Source organism: Podarcis tiliguerta (assembly GCF_965153285.1).
Source record: "Podarcis tiliguerta genome assembly, chromosome: 2".
NCBI classification, from domain to species: domain Eukaryota; kingdom Metazoa; phylum Chordata; class Lepidosauria; order Squamata; family Lacertidae; genus Podarcis; species Podarcis tiliguerta.
In genome coordinates, this window is record NC_139535.1 from 70,885,203 (window position 1) to 70,905,095 (window position 19,893).

At 44.6% G+C, this 19,893-nt stretch overlaps 1 protein-coding gene across 6 annotated transcripts in view; it reads right to left on the reverse strand.

Moving 5' to 3' along the window:
• Positions 1-3,291, reverse strand: part of SFXN1 (sideroflexin 1) — a 28,187-nt gene extending 24,896 nt beyond the window's left edge. For 2 of the 6 annotated variants that reach the window (XR_014508780.1, XM_083430958.1), the window contains exon 1: positions 2,976-3,144. The gene's annotated coding sequence lies outside the window, so the exon portion shown is untranslated. Of the gene's footprint in view, positions 1-1,978; positions 2,114-2,913 lie in introns of those variants that run through there. The other 4 variants (XR_014508779.1, XR_014508781.1, XM_083430957.1 and 1 more) reach the window with 4 other exon arrangements.
• Positions 3,292-19,893: the final 16,602 nt, after the last annotated feature.

The window sequence follows — 19,893 nt, forward strand, 5'->3', positions numbered from 1 at the left end:
TTGCAAGACACAGCTGGTACATGGAAATGCATGATTTTCCACAGCAGTATACTGCATGATTAGAGCTGAAAACATTTACGTACATCCTTCTAGTTTAAACTACATTTTTCAGACCGGAGTGTTATAATCAGATTAGTGTGTTTTGGGTATATATGTTTATTGCTTGCCTGGAATGAATTTTGCTTATGAAATGTCCATTCAGCTTCTGAAGGACACGGGAGCTGACACTGACTCGAGAAGACCAAATAATCCACAAAAACCCAGTACCTGGTGATAACAAACAATAGCACTGATGTAGTTAATTGCATTTTTCAAAATGTTTCATGTACTTTATAGAAGGGGTGGAGAACCTGTGGCCACCAAGAAGTTATTGGACTCCAACTTCCAACAGTCTCAGCCAGCATGCCCAATGGTCAGGGATGATGGAAGTGGCAGTCAAATAACATCTGAAGGACCACAGCCCCCACCCCCATCCATGTCTTATAAGATTGTAAGGATTACCTACATAATGCAACGAAAACAACAAGGAAAGCAGCAGTTACCAGTTACCAGCCTCTGAAGCCACAGCAAATGCTGTGATTCTCTAGCCATTTGACTTAGCCCCTGGAGGCACAGGCCATTGTCTTTTGAGACAGATTAATACGAACAAAAAAAATTACAAATATAGTGGTGGGGATTTAGTAGTTTGCATAAAGCAATCTAACAATTTCACTGCAGGAGCAGGATTCCAAGAAGCAATGGGCACACTCTGCTTAGCTCATTCAAAATGAGCTCAGTTATTTAAGAGCTTTCTTGGAGGATTCTTAGAAGAAGAATAAAGCTTATCTCTTTTCTGTGAGTTCTCTTGTGGCTTGCAGCCAAGAAGTCTTGCTCATTCATTTCTTTTGGGTGCAAGGATACATTAATCACAGCCAAGACTTAGCTGTAAAGTCCCCCACCTCATATAACTGATAAGAATGCTTCCCTAGCCCCATCCACAGTTCAACTACGGTCACATGGACAAAAGCAAAAGAACGTTTTACTGCTGAGGGCCATATTGCCTTAGGATTAATCTGTCAGGGGCTGTATGTGGTCAGAGAGTCATGGAGGACTGCACTTTGCCCCCTGGGGTCCCCACCCCTGAACAATTTGCTGTAAAAAGCTATTCCAAGTATGCCAACCAAAGAGCAAATCACTAAGAATTAATAACCACCCTGAAGGTATCAGTGCAATGCACTACAGCCACGCGGAACAAGCAAGTCTAATATTAAAGTGATGAAATTCAACACAAACCCCTCATACCCTTTCTGCCAACTACTTTTCTGGTCATCTTGTCACGGCAGGAGGGTTCAGGTACACTGGGAAGGTTACACAGAATAGCTCAAGAACAACAAGCATCATGCAATGGGACAGGTAGCAAATCCACCAAGGTTCCTGCCTCCTCTGAGCAATTTTAGTTTCCCCCTCCCCTGCTTCTAATGAAAATCAACTCATGGCATTTCTAAAGAAGGTGCCATTCAGAACTTCGAGGCTACGGGTGTCAGACTTCATTTGCTTCACTTGACAAAACTGTGCCCTGCCTGCAGCTCCAGTCTGAGAAAACCAGCAGCCCAGCTGATGGCTGGGAAGGAGGAGTGGTGCAACACATCTATCAAGCTAGGGAGGCAAACAGCCCGGCCCTCCAATGTTACTTTCACTTAAAATCAGCTTGCACTGGCATTTATCTGCACCAGCCGCTTTGTCTGCAATATACACTTCCCCACAGTGCGCTAGGAGGAGCCTACGAAGCAAAGGAAGACAGAAGTCAGGAAGAGGGTCTACAACATCAATATTACAAGATGCAATTTATAGGAGGGTGGGAGAAGTCCCCACGTAACCTAGCAACAAAAATTACAGCTCCCGTATAATTCCCACTGCCGAGGCAGCCTGCACAGCAGCAAAGCAGCCATCTTTGGTGTGTAACTTAGCGGGAGATTTCATCATTCCGCGCTGAAGTCACCTCCAGATGTTCGCGGTTCACAGCAGTCCCTGCCAGCGCAGCAACTTCACACGAAAACCTGTTCTCCGCAGTGACACATTTCTCTTAGCCGAGCCCGGACAGCCTCCTCGACGACTTTGCTCTTTCCTTTCCTAATGCTACTGCAGCAAACAAGGTTCCTGGGGAGAATGGCCGCGTCTGTTCCCTTCCTATCTAACAACGTGGCCGTGGGAAATTATTAATTGTAAAAGCGCACACACCTTATCCCGGTCTATGAGGACCATTTAACGCAAAATCAGGCAGCTGGAAGAAGGGAGAAAGCGATCAGTACCCAAACGGACGACTCTTTCTCTTATTTATTCTTTTTTTAAAAAAACTAAACCAATACTTTTAGATTTATCTACTGGGAACGCACACATAACCGAAAGGGAGATTTTGGGTTAGTCGCTGAGCCCACTGAATAGATGCACACGGTATACAGGAGGACAGGGAAAGTGGGTTAGCTAAATGGGCATTGCGATGCCACATTGCATCAAGGGTGCCAACTTGAATAAAATATTGGGGGGCCCAGGTAAGCCCCGCCCCGCATCATCGATCACAAGTCACGGCGCACGCGTACCGTTGGAGTGGAAATGCCCATCAACGGGGGGGGGCACTCAAATATTTTATTGGGAGGCCGAAGGGACCTTGGCTCCTATGTATTGTATTTTGGGGGAGAGGCTACTGTTGTAGGCAGATGCACCCTGGGGGAGAGGATGCCTCTAGCGCGCTCGAGAGACGGGCACCGGGGAGAAAGGGAGGCGTAGCTCTCGGTCATCTGCAGAGACGCAGCAGCAGCTGCGGGGCGCCAAGCCGGCCTCCCTCCCTGCACCCGGTCCGGGGGATGGAGAGCGAGGAGGGTCACCCCCCACTTCGGGGCTGCTGGCTGGGTGCAGCGCCGTCGAAGGAGCGCCTACCTCCCTAGCGGCCAGTGATGGGGAGAGAGAGGTGCTTCTGGTTGCTGCCCAGGGTTACTCACGGCGCCCGCTGCGCGCCCCGCTCCACGGCTGCCTCCCGCACGTCCGCGCCGGCTCCAGTCCTATAGGCGCGCCAAAGCCCGCCGGAAGAAATTCAGGAGGCAGCGAGCGAGCGGCGGCGGCGGCTGCAGAGCGGGCCAAGCCGGGGTGGGAGGAGCGAGCAGCGTCCGGACCGCCCCCTTGGGAGGGAAGGGAAAGGAAAGGAAGAGGAGGGCGCGCCAGGGGAGGAGGAGGAGAAGGGCGGCGAGGCGGCGGGCTGCCTTCGCTCGCTCCAGGCACTCGGGCCTGGCGCCGCGAGGGAGAGCCAAAAGGTGAAGCGTTGCCCGCCTCTGCGGTGCTCAGCATGTGGGGAGGAGGGGCGGAATGGACCCCGCAAGCCCCACCCCCCGACCGGAATTGTAGCTGAATCAGCCCCCCCCCGCTCCCGGCTTCTTAGAAAAATATGTGAGGGCAGCACTCTGCCCCTATGTTTGGAGTGGGGTAGGGGATCGCCAGGCTTCTCCATGGCAGCTTGGGCCTCAACATGCCCCGCCCGCTTTCTCTTTCCTATTTAACGCGGACTTACCCTTCCAGCAGCAAATCATGGGATTGTGGAATTGGAAGGGACCCTTAGGATCATCTAGCTCAACCCCCTGCAATTTCAGGAATATGCAGCTGTTCCATACGGGGATCGAACCTGCAACCTTGGCATTATCAGCGCCATGCTCGATAAGGTCTTAACCAGCTGAGCTATGCGCTGACAAATATGTTGCCAGTGTTTGAGATGTCTCCGTCATGGCTCGCTTTCAGATTAAATTCCCGTCGGGAAGTGCTCCTGTTTTCGTCCGGAAGCTGTTTCTGGCAAGGGCATCTTTTAAGTGTAAAAAGTTACAAATGACTACAATTGTAGTCATTTGTAACTTTTTTACACTTAAAAAAATAAACCAGAGTGTCTTCTGTTCACAGGGGATACGTAAGAAATCATTGAGCTGATTTTCACAATCCTATTTGAGGCCAACGGAATGAGTAGCTTCTTAGCAACATTGGGATTATTGGTTTCTTTGCTGAGAGCATTAAGTAGCCTGGAGATAGTTGATGAAAACCACAAAGGGAAAGTCAGGACAAAAATGAGTATGTCACAGTCTTGCATAAGCTCATCTCTTCTTTTGTAACTAGTTGAAAAGGTGATGACCCTGTTAAAGCTAAACAAGTGTGTGCTGAGCTTGCAGGTTTCGGTTTAAATGCTGCTTAACTGCCGAATTTATAGTAAATCAGAAAACCAGTGCTGCTGACCTAAGCACCCTGGAATTGCACTGAAGATTGCAATGGAATATGCTTTTAAGTGTTAAGGCATAAGGCAATATACACATTCACTTACCAGGCCTGTGGTTTGATATGTATGTGAAAGCCCACATTTTCAGGGGTATCTGAGTACAGCCACCCTGGCCATTGTAGCTAACATCCATTTCTTCAAGATGACTGACTCATGCATATATGCCCTGGCATTTCAAATAAACTATCTGAAAACTCCATTAAGAACATAAGACAAGCCCTTCTGGCACAGGCCAAAGACACAACATCTTGATTTCACAGTGACCAACCAGATGCCTATTGGAAGCCCACAAGCAGAGCTGGCACCATTCTCCTCACCTGTGATTCATAGCAACTGGTATTCAGAAGCAGACTGTCTCTGGCATAACCACCCACGCTGAGTCTGTCAGCTATAGACTGAGCAATCTCCTTTTCCATTATTCTCTTACTTTCATCTCCTTGTTTAAATAAGGGCTAACTGAGGCTGCCTTGCTGCCTGTGTGAACCTCATCTTAATTGACCCAGTAGGTCTCCCTGCCACTCATAGCCACCTAGATCAGGGTCAGCAACCTTTTTAAGCTGTGGGCCGGTCCACTGTCCCTCAGACCATGTGGTGGGCCAGACTATATTTTGAAAAAAATAATAATGAGTGAATTCCTGTGCCCCACAAATAACCCAGAGATGCATTTTAAATAAAAACATACATTCTACTCATGTAAAAATCACTCTGATTCCCAGACCATCCGCAGGCCAGATTGGGAAGGTGATAGGACTGCATCCGGCCCACAGGCCTTATGTTGCCTACCCCTGGCCTAGATTAAACATCCTAAATATGAAATGTTGTACCCTGAGTCCAGTAGTGGATGGCATGGTGAAGGGCCACTGCTCACCTGACAGTGAGTTGTGGTGCTGCTGCTTACCAGGAGGGGGAGGTTGGTGGGGAGATTGGCATGGTACACACACCCTAACTGGAGCACCAAACTGGCTCTACTGGTTGCTGCACACCAGTCTTGCTGATTCCTCACCCCAGTAAGCAGCAGCCACACAGCTGACTGGAGGTCAGGTGAGTGGCTGCACTCCATCATGCTGTTCCCTACTGGCCTATTCCTTTGCACCTCTAAACCATCTCAAGAGCCAGTATATAACCTGTTCAACAGTTTATTTTGATCTCAGACACAAATCATCAAATGAATATAATGAAACAGCAGCAATTTCCTTGTTTATTTTTCTGGCAATAAAAAGTGAGGTGTTGCTACAAGGTAGAGTGGATGGGGATGTTTGCCTTCCTTTCTAGGAGCATGGGATGAGGCAAAAGCTGGGAGATGGATTTACAACTGCTGCTGCTTGTAGTGGCTGTCAGAACCAGAGGCTACTACAGGTTCAAGAAGACTTCTCTGTATGCCCCCCACATGAAAGATGGTAACGTGACCATACACATGTTTTCTTACACAGTAATTGAGTGCATACAAGTCTAACCCAACAGCAGTATTAATAAAGCAAATCTAAACCCACAGACCTTGTTTGCCTGCACCTACCTTTAAGAAGGGCTTTGTTCTTTAGAGCAAAGGAACAGCTCATTCAGAGCTGTTCAAATCAAGTTGGAAGGCAGGAGTGGAGAAACAAGGATCTACAGTGAGAATCATTTGCCATGGAGAATTCAACCCAGCAATTGCCTGAACACCTTAAGAAATAAGATTGTTTACATACACTAATTTGAGATGAAATCCAATGAGCTGTCACAACTAGCAAGTTAGCTTACTAATGTTTCACACAATGAAATACCGTGGTACCTCGGGTTAAGTACTTAATTCGTTCCGGAGGTCCGTTCTTAACCTGAAGCACCACTTTAGCTAATGGGGCCTCCTGCTGCTGCCGCGCCGCCAGAGCCTGATTTCTGTTCTCATCCTGAAGCAAAGTTCTTAACCCGAGGTACTATTTTTGGGTTAGCGGAGTCTGTAACCTGAAGCATATGTAACCTGAAGCGTATGTAACCCGAGGTACCACTGTAGTTGCAGTGAACAGCAGCATATCACAAACGGTTTGTTCACAGTTACTAGATCTATCCTGTAAGTGGCACTACAGGACTAGGTTTTCACAGCAACTCAAAATGACAGATGAAAAGTATTTTGCTTTTATTGAAAGCCTGTATCATATATATAGAATGTTACTAGGGAATTGGTTGAGTTTTCTGGTAATAAACTTTGGAGATACTTTGTTTCCTTTGTTTGCAGATTAGAAGTGAAAGATTACTTTGTTTGCAGATTAGAAATGAAAGATTAGAAGTGGCACAATGCACTAATGGATTTCCCCCCAGTGAATATCATTGCTAAATATTGTAGCTCAGTTCCACTTTGAGTTTAGCAGTTTGGATGTTCAGGCCAATATAAGTTTAGTTCCCATTCAGCATTTGAACTGATTCTGTTTTGGTTCATGTTGCAAAATATATGTATGATTCATATTACAATGTTGATTTCTATATTTCTACTTTTATGGAGCTATTGTTTCTCTTAGATACGTAATACAGATAACAAGAAAAAGATGAATAGTAAATGGGTATGTATATATTATAAATTGCATATATAAAACACTAGCAGCCTTGTACCTGGTGTTATTTGGGAATTCTAAGACCAAAAAATCAATTCAGTTTTGGAATCAGTGGTAAAGATCAGTGCAGTTTTGAAAGGTTTGATCCACCATCTTGATTCAAAATGGAGTCCAATTGCACCCAAACATAGATGGATTCTTGCTCCTTGATTTCAGGTAATAGATGAATCCTTGCTCCTTGATTTCAGGAACCATAATGCAAAATTATTATTCTATTTATTTACTTATTTAGTTGCTTTTTTCAGAAAGGTGACTTACAAAAACAAATCAAATTTGCTTATGACCTGTTCTGAGCTGTCCAAATGCATATTAAATGGACAAACAGCTTTCCAAAATATGTAGTAGATGCAGGAAAATAATAAAAAGAGGAAGGCGCACCTAAAAAATGGTTACTGAAGCACATATCACAAATCCAGCCTTATATGCTATGTCAGACCATTGGTTAGGATCTGAATCAATTTACAAGGAAAAGGATTTAGACTTAAGAAGTACTTCCTGACAGTATGAGGTGTTTGATTATGGAACACACTGCCTCAAAAGGTGGTGGTCTGCCCTATGTTAGAGGTTTTTAATCAGAAGCAGGATGGTCACATATCAGGTAGCCGTGGGTTTCCTGCCTTGTTAGGGGCTAGACCCTTGAGACCCCATCCAACACTGTGATTCTATTATGTCACTGTCTTCCATGAGGCTTACTTCTAGGTAAACTAAGGAGCCACATGACTACAGCCCCAGTGATGAAAATGATAGGAAAATTAAGAGAATTCATCTAAAAGAAATTCTCAGGGGGTTCATTGCTAAGAAATGGACAATCTGCAGCTACTGCCTACTACTGCCTGAATGCTCACCCCTGCATTTGCTTATGGAAAATTTCAAAGACAAGCTGATTTTGCCCCGTGGGCTGCTCACTCATTGTCACTCTAGGATGAGATTTTAAAACACACATAGAGATTGTCAGCCCAGCAGCGCAGACACATTTCGAAATGGCTTTGAGGAACTGCAAGTGATGATAAGTCTTCAACTCCTTAGGGGAATGACTAAGGTCTTTGAGAAAGCTCAAGGAAAACTACAAATTGCTACAGTTTCCAGGGAGGGGGGGGGTTGGTTTGCTTTGCTTCAGCAAAAGCAATAAAGAGTCCCATGACACCTTAAAGACTCCATCAAATTTATAATGGCAGAAACTTTCATGGGTAAGAGAGGCAGGAGAGGAGAGGAATTCCTGCTGTGCATTGGATGCAGCCCATAACTTACTTTCTGAAACCTTCCTGCTAATATCTTAGCAGACACCAAACAAGTAGCAAAAAAATAAATTGGTTTTAAAGCTGCATGTTTATAATCTGTTATAGCCCAGTGCCCAGGAGATGGGCATGCACATAGCAGTTCATAGGAGTGGGCAATGGCTCCCAATACTAGTTAAAGAACACAAATGATACCTTAGTGATGGAGGAGAAATCTAATTCAGTTCACATTTAAAGGTGAATCCATCAAACTTGAACTTGAAACAATACGCAGACCAAAACACAGCTATCATTCAAAATTCACACTTCAGGCATGTGAGATCTATTTGCCTTTTTACTAGAACTCTAAGTCTACTAACCAGAACTAGTTGCAAACTAATGACTTATGGCAGGCATAGGCAAACTTGGCCCTCCAGATGTTTTGGAACTACAATTCCCATCATCCCTGACCACTGGTCCTGTTAGCTGGGGGTCACGGAAGTTGTAGTCCCAAAACATCTGGAGTGCCGATTTTGCCTATGCCTGACTTATGGAGACTTGGAGGGCAGTGTGGGATCTGGCACCTCTGAGATAATATGTTCTCAGTACACTGGTACCTCGGGTTACAGACGCTTCAGATTACAGACTCCGCTAACCCAGAAATAGTACCTCCGTTTAAGAACTTTGCTTCAGGATGAGAACAGAAATTGTGCGGCGGTGGTGCGGTGGTGGCGAGAGGCCCCATTAGCTAAAGTGGTACCTCAGGTTAAGAACAGTTTCAGGTTAAGAACAGACCTCCAGAATGAATTAAGTTTTTAACCCGAGGTACCACTGTACCAGAACTAAGCCTGTTGCTCTTTCACAGAGAACTCCATTACTGGTTTTCTCCCAAACTTTCTTAATTTTATCAATTTAATTTTAAAGGCTTGTCATGGTGGCAGAAACCCTTTATATTGTTGCTATTGTTAAAACAAGAGGGAAGTGGAAACTCTTGTGGAGCTGCTACAAATCATGGAGATACATACTTGCACAACTGCCTTTTGCTGGCTACAAGTGTAAATGCACAAATTTACTATTCTAGATTATGAGGATGTGTTCACAGCTCTGTTTACTGTGCACTCACTGTGTCTCTAATGCTGGGTCTTTAATCCATGTTCACACAACCTTATCCAAAATGCATATGTATCCTCTACTTTTTAATAAGATTCAACCATTTGATGTGTTTCTCAAACCAGCTTCACACCGATTGAAGTCTGTAAACTGTTCCTAATTTGTCTTTAGCCAAGGTGTGAACACCACTGCAAATATATCATCACCCTGTCAACGTCCCATGGCATGTGCATAAACAGAAATGAATCTGACACTAATGAAGCCATGTTGATGTAATCAGCTGGGGGGGGGGGGAAGGTGGGCGGAGGGGCAAGCAGGCAGGCTGTGAAACAGATTGAAAAAAACAACTTCACTCTGCTCTTAAGGTAGTAATGTGCACACACCCTGAATGAATCTGTTTGCCATTAAGAGTTCCAGAGCAAGCAACACGAGACAATTCTGTGATATCAGAAAATGCCGTCCCTGATGTCTTATGAGTCAGATGTGAATAACACTATGATGAAAGAGACCCACAAAATATTTCCAGCTCTGGGAAGCTGTGTGTCTCACAGAGGGACGCTCGGAAGACTTGCTCAGAAACAACAAATAATTCATACAGCAACTGACAGAGGGAAGAGTGTCAAGGCTATCAAAAGACATTGTGACTAGCTGGATTTCTTTAGGACCTCATTGAGATGAATGTCTTCTAGCCCTGGGACTGTTCAAAGCCACAGAGAAATCACATCCAGAAAACAAACTGCTGGTAGCTATGGCTTTTATTTTTATTTTATCTTTCGTTAATGTAAGAGAGAACAAAATCAATGCAAATTTGCCACGTGTGTGTGTGTGTGTGTGTGTGAGAGAGAGAGAGAGAGAGAGTGAGAGAGAGAGTTCTGTGACAGTCATTTGGCAAAGAAAGCCAAGCAATATTCCTTTTGTTCCCAGTCTCATCAAAATCATTGTGCTTTATTCTGGTTCTGCACTTATAGCTCTTAACAAAAATTAGAACAATCACTCAGTAGGGCACCCTACTCAGGATAATTCACTGTAGATAAATTAGACTTTAACAGACTTTATACTTAGTATTGCACGCAAGGCACTGAATCAAATCAAGCTGCATGTTGTATTGCTGATGAACGATGGCAATGCAGTCCACAATCCCAGCAGTGGCGATGATTGCAAAGCCATGTCAACACAAAATTCCATTAAATACATAATGAAAAATTCAAAAATAATGAAAGATCTCTCTTATGCCCCCAAATAGGCCATCTCCCTTATGGCAAATCACATTCTGTTAAATAAATGGATTTTTGCTTCAGCTGATACAAAGTTAGCTCCTCGCTTCCTAATAAAACCTTTTTTTTTATAACATTTAAGAATAGCTCTACTTTAGAATTTAGAGACTAGGAGGAACTTTGGTCTTTGTACAACTCAATCAAACAATTCCTTTCTGATATATTAATATAAAAGCATGATGAATGGCAGATACTGGTGGCATAATGGATCTATCTTGCTTTTAAGAGGAATAATAGAAAGCTGACTAGCCAGGCTGCTACTGGAATGGTTTGCAAACAGAATAGTAAAATACCTCCAGAATTTGCTATCCATGTACTCTCTTGAATAAGAATCACAGTGGAAAAATAGAAACTAGCTAACTTAGCTAAAAAATAGCTAAGATTAACAGTTTAATTCTAAGCATGCTGGCATGGAATTAAATTTCACTGCTTTGAGTGGAGCTTGGTTCCTTGCATATGTTTATGATTGCAGTGTGCACTCCAACAGGCTGAAAGAGTTTAAATATGCAAGGGAGAAATCATGTAACTGAGCAGATCTGTTTTTATTACAAATCCAAATTGAAAGGATAGAATTCGGGTATTGCTCCATTTTGTTAATCTTAAATGCTCAGTCTTAAGTGTAGTTTAAATCATTATAGTATTTATTTCTGATCATTTTCAAGTTTCTGAATTTTTTAAGGAAACCCCATATTTCAGACCAAAAAGGAGCTGATTCAACCTTAGCCTTAAATGCGCTGTGTTGGTTGAATCCAATTAAGTTCTACACAAAGCAGACCTATTTAAAGTAATGAACCTGAGTTAGTTGTGTTTATTAACCTCAGTGGGACTGAGTAGGACCAGCAATGATTCTATTGATAGCAACCAAAGAACCACCTTGCCAAGCCTTGCAGCTGTAGTCATCCAAGCCAGGGATCTCCTGGAACTTGGTTCTCTCTCTCTCTCTCTCTCTCTCTCTGACATTTTAAATTTAATTTTGTGTAGTTTAAGACTGCAGCCTTAGATAAGCCTTAGACTATAGACCCCGGTACCTATTTATTTGTAGGCTATGTAGGAGCTAACACCATGTATTATTCAGTGAATTTGCATCACTTACATCTCATGAAACAGATGGATGTCAACATCACTAGTGTAGTGTTGTGGTTAGAGTGCTGGCCTAGGACTTGAGAGATGAAGTTGTCAGATCCCCACTTGGCCATGAAGCTTGCCGCCAGTCAGTGTCTCAGCAGAACCTACCTCACAGAGTTGTTGCGAAAATAAAATGGAGAGGGAGGAGAACCATTTATGCCACTATGATCTCCTTGGAGGGACGGTGGGATATAAATGTAATAACAACACACACACACACACACACACACACGAAATGTCAGTTCATTTTGTAATCCCAGTCTAATGCGACTTGTAAATTGGCTGAACTCCTGAGCCCAGAAGTTAAGATGCAGGGCTGATCTGAGACATTTTGCTGTGTGAAGTGAAGGCCCAGATGGTAACCACTCTTGTTCGATTTACAGAAACACAAGGCCAGGCTTGTTTGCAGAGCCATACTCCTTCCCCTCTCACTATTGTTTAAAGGACCTGGCCTGTTATACTGAGCACTTCATTTGGATCCATGCATTTACCACTGAATGCTCACCAGTGTCACTCTGATGGGCTGAAAATGAAATGAAAACCTTTGAATGATCTGTTTGTAAGAATATTAATAACGTTATTGTGATTTTTTTCCCTCCCAGAGTGCCTGCGTTATGTCAGTGCTGTACATAAGCCACAAGCAGACACAGCCCCTGATCCCCAGGCTTGCAAACAAAAGGACGAGACTCCTATCACAAAAGGTGATAGAAAATGGTGGATGGGGAAGATTGGTTTTGACAATGTCGGAACAAAAAGGACAGTTGTTAAAGGCATCTGCATTCAGCTGGAGCCAGACTGATAATATTTTCTTAGTGTTCTTATTAGGATTGCATTTCCCAATTGGTTTGGGTTTTCTGAATGGTTATAGGGGCCAGGGGGACCCTTTTCTTGCTTCTGCAGTAACAAGACAACTGACAATGGAAACAGATTTCTTTCAGGATCAGAGAAGCAAGCTATCTTGAGCTGCTCCTTCTTGGCCAATGGCTAGGGTCAGGCTGGCCTTCCTATTGACGTGGCATTCTTTCTGGGAAGGTACCCTGAAACTAAGGATGAAGTCTGATGAAGCATTTTGAAAGCTGACCAAGTGGGTTCTGTTGGTGTTTGTTTTCTAGGACTAATACTTGTCATGGATTCCTGAGCTCTCAAGGATCTTCTTTGCTCCCTCTTCCTTTGCGTGGTATTGTTGCAGTTTCTACATTACCCACTCTTCTGAATTGCTCTGCTGGAAGGCCTACTGTACTTTCAGACTTTCGCCCTCTTCTTGAGAACTGTCCAGCCAGTAGCTACTCCTCCAAACCAGATCCTGTTTGGGGTGCCTATTTTGTATAGCTGCACCCCACAATTCTGCTAGGCCATTGCCTGGAAATCGCAGCTTCACCTATTATTATTATTTTATCTACTCTAATGCTGCAGAACCAGTTCTCCCTCCCTCTGGTATGCGTCTGACATATCCCAAAAGGATAGCTATAACAGTACAACTTGTCTCTCTCTGTGCCTTTAAATTTCTCTCTTCCTCTTGGCAGTATCTGCTCCATTCTTCTGGCATGATGAAGCATCACTGCGATGCTGCTTGTCACCTTACTTCTCTATCTCTCCCTTTCTAGCAGTTTGCCTTGTAATTGCCTCTTACTATTCAATCCCCTCTCCCCTTTTCTGATCCTGTCCCCCCACCAACCCCCCTCCCTGCAGTTGTCGGTTACATCCTCATGGAAATCTTATGAAGGCACCCAGTTGATTGGCAAGCCCTGCTTTGGATAGAATTCAGCTGCACTATGGAGTTCCCAGTCAGAAGTTCTGTAGCACAGCTGATCCCAGTGGGGCTTGAGGCAGGAGGGTGTGGTTTGGAGAAAATGGCTTCACATACCAAATTGGGACTGATGGTGGGTCTAATTTAACTTATGGGTTGGAGGTTCTTCACCACTATCATATATGTTGATCTAAGTCAGACTGTCCTGGTACCCTCTAGATGTTTTGAACTACAACTCCCTGACTGTTGGCCATGCTGGATGTGACTGACAGGATTTGGAGTCCAAAACATTTGGAAGGCACCAGGTTGAGAATGGCTGACTTCACTGAAATGAAGGTAGTGAATGTTCCTACATTTCATGCAACATTTCATAGAATCATAGAATTGTAGAGGAACCCTGAGGGTAATTTTGTTCAACCTTTGCAACACAGGAATCTCAACTAAAGCATCCATGATGGGTGGCCATTCTACCTCTGCCTTGAAACCTCCAAGGAAGTAGAGTCCACCACCGTTGAGGGAGTGTGCTCCACTACTGAACAGCTCTTACTGTCATAAAGTTCTTCCTGAAGTTTAGTTAGAATCTCATTTCTTGTAACTTGAAGCCATTGGTTCAGGTCCTACCCTCCAATGCAGGAGAAAACAAGCTTGCTCCATTTCCCATGTGACAGCTCTTTATATACTGGATTGGCTAACTTATCTCCTTTCAGTCTCCTTGTTTCCATGCTAAACATACCCAGCTTCCCCAACTGTTCCTCAAGGCTTGAATTCCGGACCCTTGATCATCTTGGTCACACTCCTCCACACGCATTCCAGCTTGTCAGTATCCTTCGTAAATTGTGGTGCCCAGAACTGGACAAAGTACTCTAGGTGTGGTCTGACCAAGGCAGAATATAGCAGGACTATTACGGTCCTTGATCTGGGAATTATACAGTACTTCTGTTGATGCAACCTAGAATAGCATTAGCTTTTTTGCTGCTGCAACTCATGTTAAGTTTGTGGTCTACTAAGACCCATAGATCCTTTTCACATGTACTTCTGGCAAGCCAGATGTGCCCCATCTTATATTTGTGCATCTGGCTATTCCTGCCTAAATGCAGATCAAGGTTAGTCTTTGTTTGCCAAAGGAAATGTTTGATATATCACTGAAAAATAATTGATCCTTGAACTAGCACATTGGGGCACATCAACAGGAAAGTTGAGTCTAAAGCTGTGGCTAAATGATTTCCAGGGTTCCATCAGTCTGACATGATTCCCCTGCTCTGAAGTCACTTAAATATTAACAATGGGATTTTAACAGCTTTCATTTTATTACTCACATGGGACAAATCAGTTCTAAATCACATTGGTTCTTTAGACCAGCAAACGAGTTGCAGTGTTTTATTAACAACATAGGGCTCACAATGTATTAAATGCTAGAATTTAAAACCTGTTGAGAGGTTTACATAAGTTTTACAGATGTTTCCCAGTCATTCTGAGTTGTCGTGAATGAAGCATATGTACAGCCATATATTGGCTGCTGACAGGCAAGTCATCAAAATGGAAAAGAAATAGCCTGTGATTGTGTTGCACAATCCCCTCCCCCAGCAGTCGGCAAGAGTGCTGTCATCTTGACATGCAGTGCTATTGGGATGCCTTAGATTTAAATGGAAACTTTCAAAAGACCTCATTTTAAATCCAGATTTATCTTGACGGGCTTGTTCTGTTGTAAACACTTTCAAAAGAATAATTCACACAACGTGAAAGCTGCACCCGTTGTAGGGTGGCTGTTAAAATCCTGGATTTGCAATGGAAAATGCAGTGTTTGTAATGATTCCATGACCGATGTCCTAGCTGGAAAAAGGAGGTCTGTATTTTGGGATTCAGCCCATCTCCTGCTTCTCTCCCCCCCTTACTGTTGAGAATTTCTATTCCACCTTAAGGAGCAGACGTGTGGAACTGTTGCGTGTCACATGTCTGTTTACATTCCAGCACAGCTTGCTGGAAACTTCCGTTGTGTGTATTGCGTTTCTTTCCCCCTGTCTCTCTGAGAAGCTGAAGAGAGAGACGACACATTTCTTTGTCCTGATTTATGATTAATAAATCTGTAGTTGTGGTTTGCTTTCACAAGCCTCACGCCTCTTCTGTGTGCGCAGTTTGATCTGCTGAATGTGTGCCTTGGCTTTGAAGCCTGGGGCGCTGATTTACGTCGGAGCAGAGGCCGATGGGTCTTCGCAGCGGGACGGCTGGAAGGAGATGGCCCAGCTGGGGCTAGCCAACTGGCCTTCTGGCCCTCTGCATGTTGACACTTACACCTGGCCAGGAGGTGGCATGACTTATACTAGAGACATGGGGGATAGGGCAGTGATGTGACCTGAGAATCATAGAGTTGGAAGGGACCCTAAGAGTCATCTAGTCCAACCCCCTGCAATACAGGAATCTCAACTAAAGCATCCATAGCAGATGGCCATCCAACCTCTGTTTAAAACCTTCATTAAATGAGAGTCCAAATAAGAAGCATGGAAGGCAGTTGCCTACACATTTTTGCAACTGATTTTCTTGCTCCAGCTTTTATCACCATCCAGCTTGTGAAGGAAGCAGGACCTTTAAATGAAGAAGTTCCAAACTGACCACTTGTTATTGGTGGGCCCTTCAGCCTGTTTCATCTATCCTTTTGCCTTAAACATTATACTAGTAGGAACATGCTACCATTTTTATTCAAGCACCTTCTTTAATCAAATCAATGCTTCACAGATTGATTGCTGTTGCCTTTATTGTAGAACAGACTTCTTCAACTGGGTGCCCTCCAGATGTTGAACTACAACTCCCATCAGTCCCAGCCAGCATGGCCCATAGGCAGAGATGATGAGAGCTGTAATTGAAAACATCTGGAGGGCACAAGGTTGAGGAAGGCTGTTCTAAAAAAATAATGGAAGCCGTTTAAACAGATACGGCAAAATGGTTGAGTATTAATATAATCTATTTGTGTGTGTGTGTTTTAACAAATCCCACTAAGTAGCACATAAAGGCTCTCCTGGTGGCAAATAATTATGTTTTCTCACCTCCTTGCTCCACATCTTTTCCCTCAAGGATGAAATGAATAATGTTTAGAGGACGGGATAATAATAAGCCGTGGGAAGGGAAGCTTGCGGTGGTACAATTCCCCCTCTCCCCTCCCCTTGGTGTGTGTGTGTGTTTGAAAAAAAAACCAAACCCAACAGACTGTAACGTGCATTACTGTTAGCTGCTCAAGGTTAGCTAAGCATTATCTGTCGTAACTGACATTAAGAAAAATTATAGGTGGCATAAAAGCAGCTCTACAAATGCTAAACCCTAGGAAATTAACCTTTGATTCTGCCTGACAGCTCAGTGAGTCTATTTGTTCTTTCATGACAGTTAACCCTCCCTGCCTGAGATTTCTTAAGTCTTCATTTACAAGCTTTACCGGAGAACAGTTTGTTATGCCAACATAGGAGATTTATTTTTAACATTGCAAAACTTGCACAGGTTTACTCAGAAATAAGTCCCACTGAGCTCAATGAGACTTTATTCCAAGTAAGTAAGCATAGACTTGTCGCCTAAATAACTATTTTACTGGCCTTTAATAATGTATACATCAGGGTTATAAATAATTTGCATTGCAGGGAAGAAAGGAAATTAAGTTTCTTATTTTGGAACATTCAAGAATCCTGAAAGATGCTTTTGTAGATCAGAATTATTATTATTAATGAATAGCTTGGGACCCAAGCTGCTCCTTTGTTTACAAAAGAAAGTGAAATTCTGCTAATTCCTCCTCCAACCTGCAGTTCCTGTACCATAATTAACATTATTCCCATAGGTATTTTAACCTCCAGAAGCAGTTTTTTCAGAGGGTGCAGGATGATCATGAAGGTAGAGGAGGACATTTCATGATAGGAATCATTCACAGAAAGAAAGCTGGGAACCAAAGCAGTGTGATTTATTTATTTATTTATTTAAAAATATTTATAATTTTCATTTATATATGTTACAGCAATTATCTAACCAAGTTTTAACATTTTCAATTTCAATCAATTTCCTTCCCCCTCTCTGCAGTTCCTTACATTTATTTCCATCCTTTCCTACAAATTGCATTCCATTCCTTTCTAAAAAGTTTCTTATCTTGACTTCTTACTCTTCTGGTAAGTTTCGCCATTTCTGCGTACTCCATTAGTTTCTGCAACCATTCTCCTCTTCTTCCTTCCACTTTTGGGCAAATAACATTCTTTCAGTTGTAGTCACATACATATATAATAATAATAATAATAATAATTTATTATTTGTACCCCGCCCATCTGGCTGGGTTTCCCCAGCCACTCTGGGCGGCTTCCATAGAAACAAAAAATACAGATATCACAGATTAAAAACTTCCCTGAACAGGGCTGCCTTAAGATGTCTTCTGAATGTCAGGTAGTTATTTATCGCTTTGACATCTGCTGGGAGGGCGTTCCACAGGGCGGGCGCCACTACCGAGAAGGCCCTCTGCCTGGTTCCCTGTAGCTTTGCTTCTCGCAATGAGGGAACCGCCAGGAGGCCCTCGGAGCTGGACCTCAGTGTCCGGGCAGAACGATGGGGGTGGAGACGCTCCTTCAGGTATACTGGGCCGAGGCCGTTTAGGGCTTTAAAGGTCAACACCAACACTTTGAATTGTGCTCGGAAACGTACTGGGAGCCAATGTAGGTCTTTCAAGACCGGTGTTATGTGGTCTCGGCGGCCGCCCCCAGTCACCAGTCTAGCTGCCGCATTCTGGATTAGTTGTAGTTTCCGAGTCACCTTCAAAGGTAGCCCCACGTAGAGCGCATTGCAGTAGTCCAAGCGGGAGATAACCAGAGCATGCACCACTCTGGCGAGACAGTCCGCGGGCAGGTAGGGTCTCAGCCTGCGTACCAGGTGGAGTTGGTAGACAGCTGCCCTGGATACAGAATTGACCTGTGCCTCCATGGACAGCTGTGAGTCCAAAATGACTCCCAGGCTGCGCACCTGGTCCTTCAGGGGCACAGTTACCCCATTCAGGACCAGGGAGTCCTCCACACCAGCCCGCCTCCTGTCCCCCAAAAACAGTACTTCTGTCTTGTCAGGATTCAACTTCAATCCATTAGCCGCCATCCATCCTCCAACCGCCTCCAGGCACTCACACAGGACCTTCACCGCCTTCACTGGTTCTGATTTGAAAGAGAGGTAGAGCTGGGTATCATCTGCATATTGATGGACACCCAGTCCAAACCCCCTGATGATCTCTCCCAGCGGCTTCATATAGATGTTAAAAAGCATGGGGGAGAGGACGGAACCCTGAGGCACCCCACAAGTGAGGGCCCAGGGGTCTGAACACTCATCCCCCACCACCACTTTCTGAACACGGCCCAGGAGGAAGGAGCGAAACCACTGTATAACAGTGCCCCCAGCTCCCAGCCCCTCTAGACGGTCCAGAAGGATGTTATGGTCGATTGTATCAAAGGCCGCTGAGAGATCCAGCAGAACCAGGAAACAACTCTCACCTTTGTCCCTAGCTCGCCGGAGATCATCAACCAGCGCAACCAAGGCAGTTTCAGTCCCATGGTGAGGCCTGAATCCCGATTGGAAGGGATCCAAATGGTCCGCATCCTCCAGGCGTGCCTGGAGTTGTTCAGCAACCACGCGCTCAATCACCTTGCCCAAGAATGGAAGATTTGAGACTGGGCGATAGTTGGCCATACTGGCCGGGTCTAAAGATGGTTTTTTAAGAAGCGGTTTAATGACCGCCTCTTTCAGCGGATCTGGGAATGTTCCCTCACAGAGGGAAGCATTCACCACCCCGCAGAGCCCATCGCCCAGCCCTTCCCGGCTTGCTTTTATTAGCCAGGATGGGCAAGGATCAAGGAGACAGGTGGTTGGTTTCACGCGTCCAAGCAGCCTGTCCACATCCTCGGGGGTAACGGATTGAAATTGATTCCATGCAACTTGACCAGACAGAGCTCTAGCACTCTCCCGCCCCGGCCCTGCTCCCACGGTGGTGTCTAGCTCCTTCCGAATATGAGTGATTTTATCTGCAAAAAACTTTGCAAAATCGTTGCAGGAGATCTTGGGGTCTTTACAAGTCCCCGGTGGTAAAGGTGGTTCCGTTAAATTGCGAACCACCTGAAAGAGTCTCCTGCTACTATTTTCTGCAGATGCAATAGAGGCGGTGAAGAAAGTCTTCTTCGCCGTCGCTATCGCCACTTGGTAGGCTCGACGTTGAGCTCTAACCTGTGTCCTGTCAGATTCGGAGTGAGTTTTCTGCCACCGACGCTCTAACCGTCTCAACGATTGTTTCATCGCCCTCAGCTCCGAAGAAAACCACGGGGCTGTTCGGGCTCCATGCAATCGGAGAGGGCGCTTCGGAGCCAGACAGTCGATAGCCCTGGTTAACTCCGCATTCCAGCGGGCCACCAGGGAATCAGCTGAAAGGCCATCAACATGGGCTAAAGCATCCCCTACCACTCTCTGGAAACCATTTGGATCCATTAAGTGGCGGGGGCGGACCATCCGAATTGGTCCCACCTCCCTGCAGAGGGGAAGGGTCGCGGAGAAGTCCAGTTGCACCAGG